Source organism: Pongo pygmaeus, chromosome X (genome assembly GCF_028885625.2).
Source record: "Pongo pygmaeus isolate AG05252 chromosome X, NHGRI_mPonPyg2-v2.0_pri, whole genome shotgun sequence".
Taxonomy (NCBI): Eukaryota; Metazoa; Chordata; class Mammalia; order Primates; family Hominidae; genus Pongo; species Pongo pygmaeus.
The window spans coordinates 89484491-89502004 of record NC_072396.2 but is presented as its reverse complement, the minus strand read 5'-3'; the positions used below and the strand labels follow the sequence as shown (position 1 = coordinate 89502004).

The 17514-nt window shown below is 35.5% G+C and overlaps 1 protein-coding gene and 1 pseudogene across 1 annotated transcript in view; both read left to right on the top strand.

Moving 5' to 3' along the window:
* Positions 1 to 17514, top strand: part of POF1B (POF1B actin binding protein) — a 436069-nt gene that overhangs the window by 35701 nt on the left and 382854 nt on the right. The gene's annotated exons all lie outside the window — the stretch shown is intronic.
* Positions 5152 to 6299, top strand: LOC129023825 (small ribosomal subunit protein mS31-like; annotated as a pseudogene).

Here is a 17514-nt window from a genome sequence, read left to right as displayed (position 1 = left end):
CTGACTTTTTAATGATCACCATTCTAACTGGTGTGAGATGGTACCTCATTGTGGTTTTGATTTGCATTTCTCTGAAGGCCAGTGATGATGAGCATTTTTTCATGTGTTTTTTGGCTGCATAAATGTCTTCTTTTGAGAAGTGTCTGTTCATATCCTTCACCCACTTGTTGATGGGGTTGCTTGTTTTTTTCTTGTAAATTTGTTTGAGTTCATTGTAGATTCTGGATATTAGCCCTTTGTCAGATGAGTAGATTGCAAAAATTTTCTCCCATTCTGTAGGTTGCCTGTTCACTCTGATGGTGGTTTCTTTTGCTGTGCAGAAGCTCTTTAGTTTAATTAGATCCCATTTGTCAATTTTGGCTTTTGTTGTCATTGCTTTTGGTGTTTTAGACATGAAGTCCTTGCCCATGCCTATGTCCTGAATGGTATTGCCTAGGTTTTCTTCTAGGGTTTTTATGGTTTTAGGTCTAACATTTAAGTCTTTAATCCATCTTGAATTAATTTTTGTATAAGGTGTAAGGAAGGGATCCAGTATCAGCTTTCTACATATGGCTAGCCAGTTTTCCCAGCACCATTTATTAAATAGGGAATCCTTTCCCCATTGCTTGTTTTTGTCAGGTTTGTCAAAGATCAGATAGTTGTAGATATGCAGTGTTATTTCTGAGGGCTCTGTTCTGTGCCATTGGTCTGTATCTCTGTTTTGGTACTAGTACCATGCTGTTTTGATTACTGTAGCCTTGTAGTATAGTTTGAAGTCAGGTAGTGTGATGCCTCCAGCTTTGTTCTTTTGGCTTAGGATTGACTTGGCAATGTGGCCTCTTTTTTGGTTCCATGTGAAATTTAAAGTAGTTTTTTCCAATTCTGTGAAGAAAGTCATTGGTAGCTTCATGGGGATGGCATTGAATCTATAAATTACCTTGGACAGTATGGCCATTTTCATGATATTGATTCTTCCTACCGATGAGCATGGAATGTTCTTCCATTTCTTTGTATCATCTTTTATTTCTTTGAGCAGTGGTTTGTAGTTCTCCTTGAAGAGTTCCTTCACATCCCTTGTAAGTTGGATTCCTAGGTATTTTATTCTCTTTGAAGCAATTGTGAATGGGAGTTCACTCATGATTTGGCTCTCTGTTTGTCTGTGATTGATGTATAAGAATGCTTGTGATTTTTGCACATTGATTTTGTATCCTGAGAATTTGGTGAAGTTGCTTATCAGCTTAAGGAGATTTTGGGCTGAGATGATGGGATTTTCTAGACATACAATCATGTCATCTGCAAACAAGGACAATTTGACTTCCTCTTTTCCTAATTGAATATCCTTTATTTCCTTCTCCTGCCTGATTGCCCTGGCCAGAACTTCCAACACTATGTTGAATAGGAGTGGTGAGAGAGGGCATCCCTGTCTTGTGCCAGTTTTCAGAGGGAATGCTTCCAGTTTTTACCCATTCAGTATGATATTGGCTGTGGGTTTGTCATACATAGCTCTTATTATTTTGAGATACATACCATCAATACCTAATTTATTGAGAGTTTTTAGCATGAAGGGCTGTTGAATTTTGTCAAAAGCCTTTTCTGCATCTATTGAGATAATCATGTGGTTTTTGTCTTTGGTTCTGTTTATATGCTGGATTACTTTGATTAATTTGCGTATGTTGAACCAGCCTTGCATCATAGGGATGAAGCCCACTTGATCATGGTGGATAAGCTTTTTGATGTGCTGCTGGATGCGGTTTGCCAGTATTTTATTGAGGATTTTTGCATCAATGTTCATCAAGGATATTGGTCTAAAATTCTCTTTTTTTGTTGTGTCTCTGCCAGGCTTTGGTATCAAGATGATGCTGCCCTCATAAAATGAGTTAGGGAGGATTCCTTCTTTTTCTATTGATTGGAATAGTTTCAGAAGGAATGGTACCAGCTCCTCCTTGTACCTCTGGTAGAATTCGGCTGTGAATCCATCTGGTCCTGGACTTTTTTTGGTTGGTAAGCTATTAATTATTGCCTCAATTTCAGAGGCTGTTATTGGTCTATTCAGAGATTCAACTTCTTCCTCGTTTAGTCTTGGGAGAGTATATGTGTCAAGGAATTTATCCATTTCTTCTAGATTTTCTAGTTTATTTGCATAGAGGTGTTTATAGTATTCTCTGATGATAGTTTGTATTTCTGTGGGATTGGTGGTGATATCCCCTTTGTCATTTTTTTATTGCATCTATTTGATTCTTCTCTCTTTTCTTCTTTATTAGTCTTGCTAGCGGTCTATCGATTTTGTTGATCTTTTCAAAAAACCAGCTCCTGGATTCATTGAAAGGTTTTTTGTGTCTATATTTCCTTCAGTTCTGCTCTGATCTTAGTTATTTCTTGCCTTCTGCTAGCTTTTGAATGTGTTTGCTCTTTCTTTTCTAGTTCTTTTAATCGTGATGTTAGGATGTCAATTTTAGATCTTTCCTGCTTTCTTTTGTGGGCATTTAGTGCTATAAATTTCCCTCTACATACTGCTTTGAATGTGTCCCAGAGATTCTGGTATGTTGTGTCTTGGTTCTCGTTGGTTTCAAAGAACATCTTTATTTCTGCCTTCATTTCGTTATGTACCCAGTAGTCATTTAGGAGCAGGTTGTTCAGTTTCCATGTAGTTGAGCAGTTTTGAGTGAGTTTCTTAATCCTGAGTTCTAGTTTGATTGCACTGTGGTCTGAGATACAGTTTGTTACAATTTCTGTTTTTTACATTTGCTGAGGAGTGCTTTACTTCCAACTATGTGGTCAGTTTTGGAATAGATGTGGTGTGGTGCTGAAAAAAATGTATATTCTGTGGATTACAAATTAAAAAGCTACTGCACAGCAAGGGAAACAAGAAACAAAAATAAGAGACAACCCACAGAATGGGAGAAAATATTTGCAAACTACTCATCTGACAAAAGGTTAATAACAAGAACGTATAAGAGATTCAAACAACTCTATAGGAAAAATCTAATGATATGATTAAAAATGTGCAAAAGATTTGAATAGACATCTCTTAAAAGGAGACATACAAATGGCAAACAGGCATATGAAAAGGTGCTCAACAACATTGATCATCACAGAAATGCAAAGAAAAACTATGGTAAGATATTCCACACTCCAGTTAAAATGACTTATATCCAGTAGACAGGCAATAACAAATGTTGGCGAGAATGTAGAGAAAAAAGAAGCCTTGTGCACTGTTGGTGGGAATGTAAGTTAGTACAACCACTATGGAGAGTAGTTTGGAGGTTCCTCAAAATAACTAAAAATTGAGCTACCATATGATCCAGCAATCCCACTGCTGGGTATATACCCCAAAGAAAGAAAATCAGTATATCAAAGAGATACCTCCACTCTCATGTTTGTTGCAGCACTGTATACAATAGCCAAGATTTAGAAGCAACCTAAGTGTTCATTAACAGATGAATGGATAAAGAAAATATGATGCATACACACAATGGAAGATTACTCAGCCATAAAAATAATAATATCTTGTCATTTGCAACAAGATAAATGGACCTAGAGGTCATTATGTTAAGTGAAGTAAGACAGGCACAGAAAGACAAACATCGCATGTTTCTCACTTATTTTTGAGATCTGAAAATTAAAACAATTGAACTCATGAACATAGAGAGTAGAAAGATGGGTACTAGAGGCTGCTAAGAGTAGGGGGATGGTGGAGTGGGGGAAGTGAGGATGGGTAACAGGTACAAAAATAGAAAGAATGAATAAGACCTGCTATTTGATAGCACAACAGAGTGGCTATAGTCAATAACAGCTGAATTGTACATTTTAAAATAACTAAAATACTATAATTGGTTTGTTTGTAACACAAAGTGTAAGTGCTTGAGAGGATGGCTATCCCATTCCATGATGTGATTATTACACATTGCATGTCTGTATCGAAATATCTCATGTACCCCGTAAATACATACATCACTAGGTACACACAAATATTAAAAATAAAAAATTTAAATTAAAAAAGGAAATGGGGATAGAAATGAGTGAGGAGTAAGTAAAGGAATTGCAAGAAAAAAAAACCAGCTATAAAAATATACACATAGGGTAAATGAAAATACCTTTAAGTTTACTATGACTTTTGCTTAAAACAGTGCTTCTTGATTAAATATTCAGTAAAGTGCCTCTGTGGTAGATTTCAAAGTTTTCTTATCTTGCTGTCAAGTTGTAGCTGTCATGGAGACTTTTGAAATAGTCTCCTAATTGATTATACTGCCATTACATGGGACAATGTTGTAGCTCCAATTGGCTTAGGCTTAAGAGGGGAACTTACCAACTTGCGTAATGGAGATTTGTGGCAGTTTCAGGCACGACTGGATCACGGACGGCAAATAATATTGTCAGGGCTCAATTTCTCTACCTCTCAGCTCTGCTTATCGCTGCTTGACCTCAGTTTGCCTGCCATGCTATGCAAGATGATTGCTAGTAGGTCCAAATTTACATCCCAATAGCTGAACAATCCCAGTGGAAATAGACAAGAGTTGACATAGCTCTGGCAAAAAAAAAAAAAAAAAAAGTCCTGGGGAACATTCTCATTAGCTTAGCTTGAGGTATACTCCCAACTCTGTACTAATCACTGGGCCAGAGGCATAGATATTCGGAAAAAAAGAAACAGGTTCTGCTCAAGAAAAAGGAGTTTGTGTCCAGGTAAGAAGGCATTCTGGGCAACTAATAGCAAACGCCCACAGCTCTGGAAACCTCACTGCTTTCACCCCTTTGTACCAACAGAGTCACTATTCTAAAGGATGAATAAAACCTCATAAGACCTCCAAAAACAAAAACCAAGAAACAAATGGCGAACCGGTATATGGGGGGGAAGAAAAAGCTTAACATCACTAATCATCAGAGAAATGCAAATTAACAGTTAGAAATAAAGAATTGCATTTCATGACAAAATGTCTGTTCCAATAGGCAGCACAATAGTCCTAAATTTATGTATGTATCTTCAAAATATATAAACCAAAAATCCACAGAACAGGAAGAACCATAGGCAAATCCTGAGTCATTGTTGGTGATGTTAACACATATCTCCCAGTAAATGATAGAACAATCAGACCAAAAGCAAAAGAGAGGGTGGGGGACGTGTTTGGCAGCGGACACCATTTCAGTTGCGTTTTTGGTTCAATCTGTGTCTCGGCGATGTTTCCTAGACTCTCGACATTCCTATCTCCTCGCCTCCTTTCCCGCCACTCTTTGTCCTCTGGAAGCCCGGAGACATCAGCTGCTGCGATTGTGCTACTGGCTGTTCAGCACGGAGCGGTTAGGACAAAAAATAAATTCAAAGATATTTTGGCACTAACAGCATGATCTGTAGCAAGAAAGATGAGCAGTCTGTTCAAACCGATGAGACTTCCAAGGAGACTTCAGAGAGCCAAGGCAGTGAAAAGGAAAATACGAGAAAGACTTGTTAAACATTATTAAGGGCATGAAAGTTGAATTAAGCACAGTAAACGTACCAACAACAAAGCCCCTCAACAGAAGACCACTTAAAACTTTGGAAGCTACACTTGGCAGTCTTCAAAGAGCTACAGAACATGCTCCAAAGAAGAGAATTGGAGCCCGAGTCTTGAGTTGGTGGCAGCTGAATCTGGTGCGGCAGATTCTCTCCCTTTTGACAAGCAAACAACCAAGTCAGAGCTGCTGAGGCAGCTCCAGCAGCATTAGGAAGAGTCAAGGGCATAGAGAGATGCAGAGAGACCTAAAATTAGTTTCAGTAACATAATATAGATAAGAAAGTTGCCAGACTTGCTACAGCTAGAGTTTGTTCAAGACCAGAGCATCAGATTCAGTTTGACAAAGGCTATGACAATTATCCTGGCCAGGAGAAGACCTATGATCTTAGAAAAAGATGTAGGAAAAATATATTCACGGGGAAAAGACTTAATATTTTTGACATGACGGCAGTTACTAAACAAGCACCTGAAACAGACATATCACCTTCACTTTTGGATGTGGAATTTGCTAAGCAGTTAGTGAACAACCCCTTCAGAATGGGTTTGAAAAGTTGATCCAGTGGACAAAAGAGGGGAAATTGTGGGAGTTCCCAATTAACAATGAAGCAGGTTTTGATGATGGTTCAGAATTTCGTGAACATATATTTCTGGAGAAACATCTGAAGGGCTTTCCAAAACAAGGACCAATTCACCACTTCATGGAGCTGATGACTTGTGGCCTTTCCAAAAACTCATGTCAGTGTTAAACAGAAGGTTGAGCCCATAGAGTGGTTTCGAAATTATTTTAATGAAAAAAAGGACATTCTAAAAGCAAGTAATGTACAGTTCAATTAAGACCATGGAAATTTTTATTTCAAACAATTAGAGATGGATATTACAACTAAATAAAATAATTTTACTAAAAAAAGCAAAGTAAGGATATAGAAGATTCAAACAATATAATTATAAAACTCAACCTAATTAGAGTATACAGAACATTACACGAAGCAACTGCAGAATATACTTTTTTTCAAGTTTATATGGAATATTTACCAAGCTGAATCAAATACTAGGGTGTAATGCAAGATCATACATTTCAGGGACTGAAATCATATGGAATATGTTTTCTGTATACAGTAGAATTAATATAGAAGACAATAACAGAAAGATAGAGAAAATATATTCAAATGTTTAGAAATTAAGATATACACTTTCAAATAACCCATGGGTCAAATAAGAAATTATAATGGAAAGCAGACGATATTTTGAACTAAGTAATAATAAAAATACAGTATATCAAAATCTGTGGGAGGCAGATAAAGCAGCTCTGGTGGGCTATTTATATCTTTAAATGCATATATGAGAAAAAATAAAGTGTTAAAAATCAATTACCTAAACTTCCATATCAAAGACTAGGAAAAGAATGACAAATTAAACCAAAAGAAAGCAGAAGTGATGGAACAATACATATATAAGAAAATAAATCAATGAAATAAAACACAGATATGAGATAGAGACAATTAAAAAATAAAAATTGGTCCTTTGAAGTGTTTCACAAAATTAATAAGCCTCTAGCAAAGACTAATTCCAAAAAAAAGGGAGCACAACAGAAATTGCTGTCAGGAATGAAAAGGAAACATCAATACAGATCCTAAAGATATTGTAAAGAAAATGAGAGGATGCTCTAAATAACTAAGGCCAATGAATTTTATAAGTTAAATGAAATGGACAAATTTATTTTAAAATACAACTTGCCAAAACGAAATAAGAAGAAATTTAAAAATGTAATGTTCTATGAGTATTAAAATCCTTCAATTCATCATTAAAAACCTTACTGCAGGAAAATTCTAGATCCATATGCCTTACCAGGTGAATTCATCTGGACAGTTAAGTAAGAAACAATGCCAATTTTACAAGAATTCTTAATATACAAGAAAGGGAGAGTATTAAAAAATTTACTCTGTGAGTCCATCATAAACCTGATAACAAAACCTGAAAAGAACCACAAAAAAGGAAAACTACAAACACATGAATTAAAAATCCCAAACAAAATATTATCAAATGGAATCCAGCAATATATAAAAAGAATAGATAATTACTAAGTGAGGTTTATCCCAGTAGTAAAAAGGTTTTTTTAGCAATAAAAATTAATCAATTAACGATATTAACAGATTATATAAGAAAAAAATCACTCCTTTATCTCAGTAGATGCAGAAAAAGCATTTGATAAAGGTGAAGAGTTATTGATGATATCAACTCTCAGCAAACTAGGAAGAAGTGCAAACTACCTTATTCTTATAAAGGACACTTAGAGCTAGACCACTCAGTTGGAAAATATTGAATGCTTTCCTCTTGACATCGAGAACAAAACATGGATGGCCACTATTACCACTTCTAATCAACATTGTGCTTCAGATACTGCTCGCTATAACATGGCAAAGTAAATAAGTAAAATCTGGTCAACCTAATAAGCAAGAAAAATAAGTAAAATGTATAAAGAGTAGAAAAGATAAACAAAATTGTCTTCATTCACAAATGACATAATTACGTACAAAGACCAAAAATAATCTACAAAGAAACTTTTGGAATTATTAAACAAATTTAGCAAGACCTCTGTATAGAAAATTAATATACACATTCAATTGTATATCTTAGCAAGAAACAATTGGAAAATGAAACAACTTTTACCATGGCTTCAAACCACTTAAGCACCTATAAAATATCTGATAAAATGTGCAAGACCTTTATACTAAAACTATAAAACATTGATGAGGGAATTTTAAAAGACCTAAACAAATTGAGACATATGTCATAATTATGGATCAGTAAGCTCAATAATGTTAAGATGTCAGTTTCCCCCAAATTGAGCAATAGGTTCAATGCAATACCAATAAAAATACCAGTAGCATTTTCCATGCAAAACTGACAAGCTAATTCTAAAATTTACAGGGAACAGCAACGGATTTAGAATAGCCAAGAATTCTTGAAGAAAAAAAATAAAATTCTTATGGAGTTACAGTAATTAAGAGAATGTGGTATTAGTGTGAAGATAAACCAATTATACAGAAAAGATAATTCAAAAATGTATCTACACATATGTAGTGTCCTGATTTATAATATATCTCTACTACAATTCAATAAAGTAAAAGATGACCATTTCTCTTATTTATTTATTTATTTATTTATTTATTTTGGGACAGGGTTTCACTCTGTCGCTCAGGCTGGAGTGCAGTGGTGGGATCACACTGCAGCCTCTAATCCCTGGGGCTCAAGCAATCCTCCTGTCAGTCTGCAAACTAGCTTGTGCCACCATGCCCGTCTATTTTTTATTTTTATTTATTTATTTATTTATTTTATTTATTTTTTTGAGACGGAGTCTCGCTCTGTCGCCCAGGCTGGAGTGCAGTGGCTCAATCTCGACTCACTGCAAGCTCCGCCTCCCGGGTTCACGCCATTCTCCTGCCTAAGCCTCCCGAGTAGCTGGGACTACAGGCGCCCGCCACCATGCCTGGCTAATTTTTTGTGTTTTTAATAGAGATAGGGTTTCACTGTGTTAGCCAGGATGGTCTCGATCTCCTGACCTCGTGATCCACCGGACTTGGCCTCCCAAAGTTCTGGGATTACAGGTGTGAGCCACCGCACCTGGCCATGCCCGTCTATTTTTTTTTTTTTAAATTTGTGGAGACATGATCTTTCTGTGTTGCCCAGGCAGGTCTCAAACTCCTGGCCTCAAGCAATACTCCAGCCTCAGCCACACAAAGCGTTGGTATTGCAGGCATCACCCACTGCCTCCAGCCACATTTTACTTAATGTTTTTGGATCAATTGTATATCCATAGGGATGAAGTGAGCCTTGACCCCATGCTTCACCCTGAACCAAAAATTAATTCAAAATAGATAATAGACCTAATTGTGAAAACAAAATATATAAAGCTTCTAGAGGAAACTATAAGAAAATATTTTCATGAACTTGAGGCAGTTAAAAATTTATTAAACATGATAGAAAAGAATTAACCATAAGAGATTGATACATTAAAATTAAGAATTTCTCTTCATCAAAAGACTATTATGAGAGTAAAATGGCAACCACATAATGAAGGAAATACTTGTAATACATAACATCTAATAACAAACTCATATGCAGAATGTACAAATAATTACTACAAATGAATAAAGAAAATACCCACCCAATTAAAAATTGGCAAAATATTTAAATAGACCATTCACAAATTTCTAAATGGCTAATAAGAATTTGAAAATGTTCTCAGTATCATTAATTAGAGGAAAAAAAAGTTAAAGCCACAATGTAACAGTTTTATAATTGATTATGATGGTGGTTACACAAGTCTACACATGGAATAAAATTGCACAGAGCTATACACACGTACACACACATGCATAAAGGAATGCATATAAGAACTGGTGAAATCTGAGTAAGGTCTCTAGTTGACAGTATTATATCGATGTGAATTTCCCGGTTTTGCTATTGTACTATAGTTATATAAGATATTATGACTGGAAGGAAACGGTGAAAAAAACAGAGTTGTCACCTTGGGAGGCCGAAGCGGGCGGATCACGAGGTCAGGATATCGAGACCATCCTGGCTAACACGGTGAAACCCCGTCTCTATTAAAAATACAAAAAAAAAAAAAAAAAAAAAAATTAGCCGGGCATGGTGGCGGGAGCCTGTAGTCCCAGCTGCTGGAGAGGCTGAGGCAGGCAAATGATGTGAACCCAGGAGGCGGAGCTTGCGGTGAGCTGAGATCGCGCCACTGCACTCTGGCCTGGGCAATAGAGGGAGACTCCTTCTCAAAAAAAAAAAAAAAAAGAGTTGTCCGTACTATTTTTACAACTTCCCTATAAGTCTACAATTATTTCAAAATAAAAAGTTTGAAAAAATACAATATAAAATAACTACACACCCACCAGAATGGCTAAAATTAAAATGGCTAACAATATCTAGCGCTGTTGAGAATGAGGAAAAACCGATGACTATTATACATTGCAGCTAATGGTGTAAATTCATATGATCACTTTGGAAAACTGGTAGTAGCTAGTAAAGATAAACACACGCATACCTCATGACCCAGAATTCACTATGTACCCAACAGAAGTTTGATCATATGCCCAACAAAACACTTGTATAATAATAACAGCTTTATTAATGATAGCTCCAAACCAGAAAATATAAAAGTTTAGCAACAGTGGAAAGCATAAATAAATTGTGGTATGTACACAAAGTGCAATAATATATATTAATAAAAACAATTAACTAATGCTTCACGCAATAACATAGCTGACCCTCTGACATAATGTGCCAGAGAATTCAGACACATACATACACACATGCAAAAGAATACATATAATCCATTTATATTAATTTAAAGGAGAGGTAATAAGCAATGGAAATCAGAAGAGTGGTTCCCTCTGAGGGGATGTGTTGACTAGGAAATGCATGAAGTTGTCTGTGATACTAGAAATCTTTGATAGCTTGTTTGAAGTGAAGGTATATGCATATGTATAAGTTCATCAAATTTTACCTTAAGATTTGTGCCCCTTACTATATGTATGTTATATCTCAATTTAAAAATAAAATAATAAACTAATGGGCTAAAAATAAACTTGGAGAAAACATTCACAATATATATATCTGATAAAGGATTTGCATCCAGGATATTTAAAGAACTTCTGCAAAGCATTAGTAAAAGTCACACCACCAATTTAAGAAGTGGACAAAAGATTTGAACAGACACTTCACAAAAGATACACATAGGCAATAAGCTCGAGGAATGTGCTTATCATTAGTCATCAGGAAAATGCAAATTAAAGCTATAAGGATATACCATCTTACACCCACAAAAATGTCTGAAATAAAGACTAGCAATACCAAATGTTGACAAGGATATAGAGAAACTAGGACTCACATATATTTCTGGTGGGAATGTAAAATGGCACAACTTTGGGACACTGGCAGTTTTTAATACGTTCAAACATATACTTACTCCATGTTGAGCAATTCCATTCCTAGGCACTTACCCAAGAGAAATCAAAACATATGTCCACAAAAGACTTGTACAAGACTGTTCTTGCAGCTTATTCATAAATGCTCCAAAAAAATAATCCAAATGTACATCAGCAGGATGATGGATAAACAGACAGTGGTATATTCATTCAATGGAATACTGCTTAAAAATAAAAAGGATGACCAATGATAAGGATGAATCACAATATCATGTTGAACAAAAGTGGGACACAAAAGAATACACACTCTATTACTCCATTTCTAAAACAGGCAAAATACATCTATGGTGATGGAAATCACAGTGATGATTGCCTCTGGTGTGAAGGATAATTAACTGGAAATGGGTAAATGGGAGCATTCTGGGGGTTATTGGAATGTTCTATATCTTAATTTGGGTGGTGAGTATATGTGTGTATACAGTTTCCAAAACCCACCAAACTGTACATTTATCTATGAATTTTATTGTAAATAAATTATACCTCACTTAAAAAATCAAGAAAGAGGAAGACATAAGACTCAGGAAGCAGGGGCTCTAACATGACAAAAAAGTGAAATAATTTTCAATGTGGTGGCAAAGAGTTCAAGTATTTTGGCTGAGTAGCAGGTCCAGAGAGAAATCAGTCCAGATAGAGGGAAAACAGTGGTCTCTGGGAGGAAGGCTTCCCATAAAAACTGGAATTGGTGTATTGCCCAAAGTATTTGATCACTTGGAAAATTATATTAATGTACAGCAAACCTGACAGAGCATGAGAAAGTAATTAAGAATGTATACACAGATCCCCAAACAAGAGAAAACATTGGGCAAGTACTATCTTCAGGGGAAAATTAAAACATAAGAAACATAATCATGGTACATAACTTGGCTCCACAGAAAATGCTTATATGGTCATAATAATATTAACACTAGCCATTGATTTTTTGAAATGTTATATAACTATTTTGGGAGGGTGAGGGCAGGGCAAGAGTGTGTGTGTGTGTGTGTGTGTGTGTGTGTGTTGTAAGAAATTTCATCGACTATAACAGGAAATTGACAGATAGCTGTTGAAATGAAAACTTTAAGAAATAGTACATCATTTACAAATATGAAATTAGAATCTAGAAAAAACAAGTAAAATAGCAGAAAATGATTATGTTTTGGGAGCAGAAATCGGGGTTTTATAGAATTGGGAAGAGTTCTTTATTATTATTACTTAATACTAATTGTGCACATATTTCCAGATTTAAAATACATATTAACTTTAAAAGAAAGAAAGTAACTATTGTAGGTAGAATAATGCCCCCCAAAAGTGTCCATGTCCTAATCCCCTGAATCTGTGACTATATTGTTACATGGTAAAGAGAAATTAAGCTTGTAGATGAAACTAAGGTTGGTAATGAGCTGACCTTAAGATAAAGAGATGATTCAGAACTGTCTGGGTGGGTCTAATGTAATCGAAAAAACTCTTTTTATTATTATTATTATACTTTAAGTTTTGGGGTACATGTGCACAATGTGCAGGTTTGTTACATATGTATACATGTGATGTTAGTGTGCTGGACCCATTAACTCATCATTTAACATTAGGTATATCTCCTAATGTTATCCCTCCCCTCCCCCTCCCCCTCCCCCAACTCTGGTGTGTGATGTTCCCCTTCCTATGTCCATGTGTTCTCATTGTTCAATTCCTACCTATGAGTGAGAACATGCGGTGTTTGGTATGGGCAAGGACTTCATGTCTAAAACACCAAAAGGAATGGCAACAAAAGCCAAAATTGACAAATGGGATCTAATTAAACTAAAGAGCTTCTGCACAGCAAAAGAAACCACCATCAGAGTGAACAGGCAACCTACAGAATGGGAGAAAATTTTTGCAATCTACTCATCTGACAAAGGGCTAATATCTAGAATCTACAATGAACTCAAACAAATTTACAAGAAAAAAACAACCCCATCAAAAAGTGGGTGAAGGATATGAACAGACACTTCTCAAAAGAAGACATTTATGCAGCCAAAAAACACATGAAAAAATGCTCATCATCACTGGCCATCAGAGAAATGCAAATCAAAACCACAATGAGATACCATCTCACACCAGTTAGAATGATGATCTTTAAAAAGTCAGGAAACAACAGGCACTGGAGAGGATGTGGAGAAATAGGAACACTTTTACGCTGTTGGTGGGACTGTAAACTAGTTCAACCATTGTGGAAGTCAGTGTGGCGATTCCTCAGGGATCTAGAACTAGAAATACCATTTGACCCACCCATCCCATTACTGGATATATACCGAAAGGATTATAAATGATGCTTCTATAAAGACACATGCACACGTATGTTTATTGTGGCACTATTGACAACAGCAAAGACTTGGAACCAACCCAAATGTCCAATAATGATAGACTGGATTAAGAAAATGTGGCACATATATACCATGAAATACTATGCAGCCATAAAAAATGATGAGTTCATGTCCTTTGTAGGGACATAGATGAAGCTGGAAACCATCATTCTCAGCAAACTATCACAAGGACAAAAAAACTCTTAAAAGTGGAAATTGGGGCAGGAGAAAGTGGGTAATGTGAGGTGGGAATGACTCAACTCACTATTGCATGCTTTGAAGGGGAGGAAGAGGTCATGAGCCAAGGAATGTGGGAAGCCTCTAGAAGCTGAAAAGGTAAGGAAATTGAGTCTCTTCTAGGGCCTCCAGAAGGGAATACAATGCTGTAAATACTGTAAATATCTTGACTTTAAGTCGGTGAGACCCATGTCCAACTTCTGACCTATACAGCCATAAGATTGTAAGTTTGTGTTGTTTTAAGCCAAAAAAAAAAGTGTGAACATGTTGCATTAACAATAGAAAACTACTACAGTGACAGGCACCCAAAACCCTAGGATAAATATGTACGTTTTCTTATGTATGTTGAATTGATCTTGTCTTTTCTTATCTTTAATAAGGATTAGCTCCCAAACAATATACTGCAAAAATGCCATTAATAAAAACAATGCTGACCAAAGCCATTGAGGCAGTCATATACATATCTATTTCATAATGACAGTAATATTCTCATCAATAGAAGTAATTGGTTGTGGCATAAAATTATTCCAGATTTATATACAAGATTAGCCCACAATGGTTTCTAATTTATGCAAAACCTAACTACTGTAATAATTTACTAATAGTTTACATCATTATAATGGATTTATTATGAAAGAAGTTATTTCTACATGATCACCAAACAAATGTGTTACTCTCAATTGTTTTTCATCAATGCTTAGTGCAAAACAACCATTATATTATTACTATTATTATTATTATTATCATTCTATACTTTAAGTTCTGGGATACATGTGCAGAACATGCAGGTCTGTTACATAGGTATACACGTGCCATGGTGGTTTGCTGCACCCATCAACCCGTCATCTACATTAGGTATTTCTCCTAATGCTATGCCTTCCCCAGCCCCTCAACCCCCAACAGGCCCTGGTGTGTGATGTTCCCCTCCCTGTTTCCATATGTTCTCATTGTTCAGCTCCCACTTATGAGTAAGAACATGTGGTGTTTGGTTTTCTATTCCTTTATTAGTTTGCTGAGAATGATGGTTTCCAGCTTCATCCATGTCCCTGCAAAGGACATGCACTCATCCTTTTTTTATGGCTGCATAGCATTCCGTGGTGTATATGTGCCATATTTTCTTTATCCAGTCTATCATTGGTGGGCATTTGGGTGGTTCCAAGTCTTTGCTATTGTGAATAGTGCTGCACCAAACATATGTGTGCATGTGTCTTTGTAGTAGAATGATTTACAATTCTGGGAGTTATATACCCAGTAATGGGATTGCTGGGTCAAATGGTATTTCTGGTTTTAGATCCTTGAAGAATCACCACATTGTCTTCCACAATGGTTGAACTAGTTTACAGTCCCACCAACAGGATGTTCAAAGTAGAAATTTTTTTTTCTTTTATTATTATTATTATTATTTTTATTATACTTTAAGCTCTAGGGTACATGTGCACAATGTGCGGGTCTGTTACATATGTATACATGTGCAATGTTGTTGTGCTGCACCAATAAACTCGTCATTTACATTAGGTATATCTCCTAATGCTATCCCTCTCCCCTCCCCCCACCCCACAACAGGCCCTGGTGTATTAAGAAAATGTGGCACATATACACCATGGAATACTATGCAGCCATAAAAAATGATGAGTTCATGTCCTTTGTAGGGACATGGATGAAATTGGAAATCATCATTCTCAGTAAACTATCGCAAGAACAAAAAACCAAAGTAGAAATTTTAATAGTATCATGACATACATGAGAAAGTTTATGTACTTGATCATTTTGGAAGCAAGGGTTATTTAAGAACACTTCACTTTATGCTGTATATGCTTCCTGTAAAAATGCATCTTTTATCTGGACACATTTTGGCATATAAAAAGGTTTCAATGCAACCTGGCTAGAATAGACCATTTCAAGATTATTGTTAAGTGAGGTTCTTATGAGCTTCAATAAATTCATAACTATGGACAACTTTTTCAGGACATTTTAGACAAAAAAGTTGACTATGTAGTGACCATATGTCAACAAATTTAAAATAAAAACATTTATTTCAATTATCTACGTATTATGTAAGCACCTAAATTTGCTGTTTGGATAAATTTATTATTCCAAATTAGTGTAATTAAATAGCAAATATTGATTTTATATGGAATGTTTTCTATATCTCTCTAAATTCCAAGTAAATTGATCCTATTTCTTCTTGCTTCCAAGTCCCTATCATCTTTTTAGGTAAAAATCTCTAAAGTTGCATTTTTTTATTAGTAATATATTCTAAAATTGTTCTACTTTAGGACCGTGTATACCAGGTTATGAAGGTAAAGCAGGCAAACGACCAAGCTGAGGTAAAAAACAAAATGACTGTTGAAAACTCTGAGGGAAGGAACTACTTCATATACTTTTTTATAGTCAGAAAGTAAGTGATCAGTTGATGTAACTATATTATTATAATATTTAATGCTCCTGCTAGCCCTATGAGGTCAGAATATTATTTACCCACATTACTCTCAGTTTACAGATAAGGGAACAGTGGTTATTTGCAGACATTTACTCTTCCATGTGAGTTTTTTTTTTTTTTTTTTTTTTTTTTAGTGTTTTGTACTTCTTTTTTTTTTCTTTTATTATTATTATTATTATTATTATTATACTTTAGGTTTTATGGTACATGTGCGCAATGTGCAGGTGAGTTACATATGTATACATGTGCCATGCTGGTGCGCTGCCATGTGAGTTTTAAAACTCATTTAGATCAGTCTCAAGGAAAGCCACATTTAAGTTATGATTGGAACTCGACTAATCTTAAAAAGTATTGACCTGTTATTGCTAGCATAGAGAAAGAATATCACTACATAAAGATTGATATATATGCAGCCTGAATTTCAACAGTACAAAAATTGGAAGTGATCTGAATGATCATAAATAATGGGATCACTGAATACTTCATGGTGTATTAAAACTACAGATTCTTGTGATGCTAGTGAAAAGAGTGCATGAAACCTCTATTTCTTGACCTAGATGGATATTCAAAATACTTTTATTGCTACATAATACTTGTACATATTGATGTGGATATGTGATATTTTGATACAAGCATACAGTGTGTAATGATCAAGTCAGGGTAGGTGAGATATCCATCACCTCAAACTTTTATCATTTATTTTTGTTGAGAACATTTCACATCTTCTCTTCTAGTTATTTTGAAACATATAATAAATTAGCAATAACTGTAGTCACCTTACTGTGTTACCTAACACTAAAACTTGTTGTTTCTATTTAACTGTGCTTTTGTATCCATTAAACGACCTCTCTTCGTCTCCCACCTTACCACTCTTACCAGCATCCAGTAGCCACCATTCTACTCTCTACCTCCATGAGATTAACTATTTTAGCCCCCAAATATGAGTGAGAACATGTGATGTTTGTCTTTCTGTGCCTGGTCTATTTCACTTAACATGATGATCTTCAGTTCCATCCACGTTACTGTAAATGACAGAACTTTATTCTTTTTAAGAC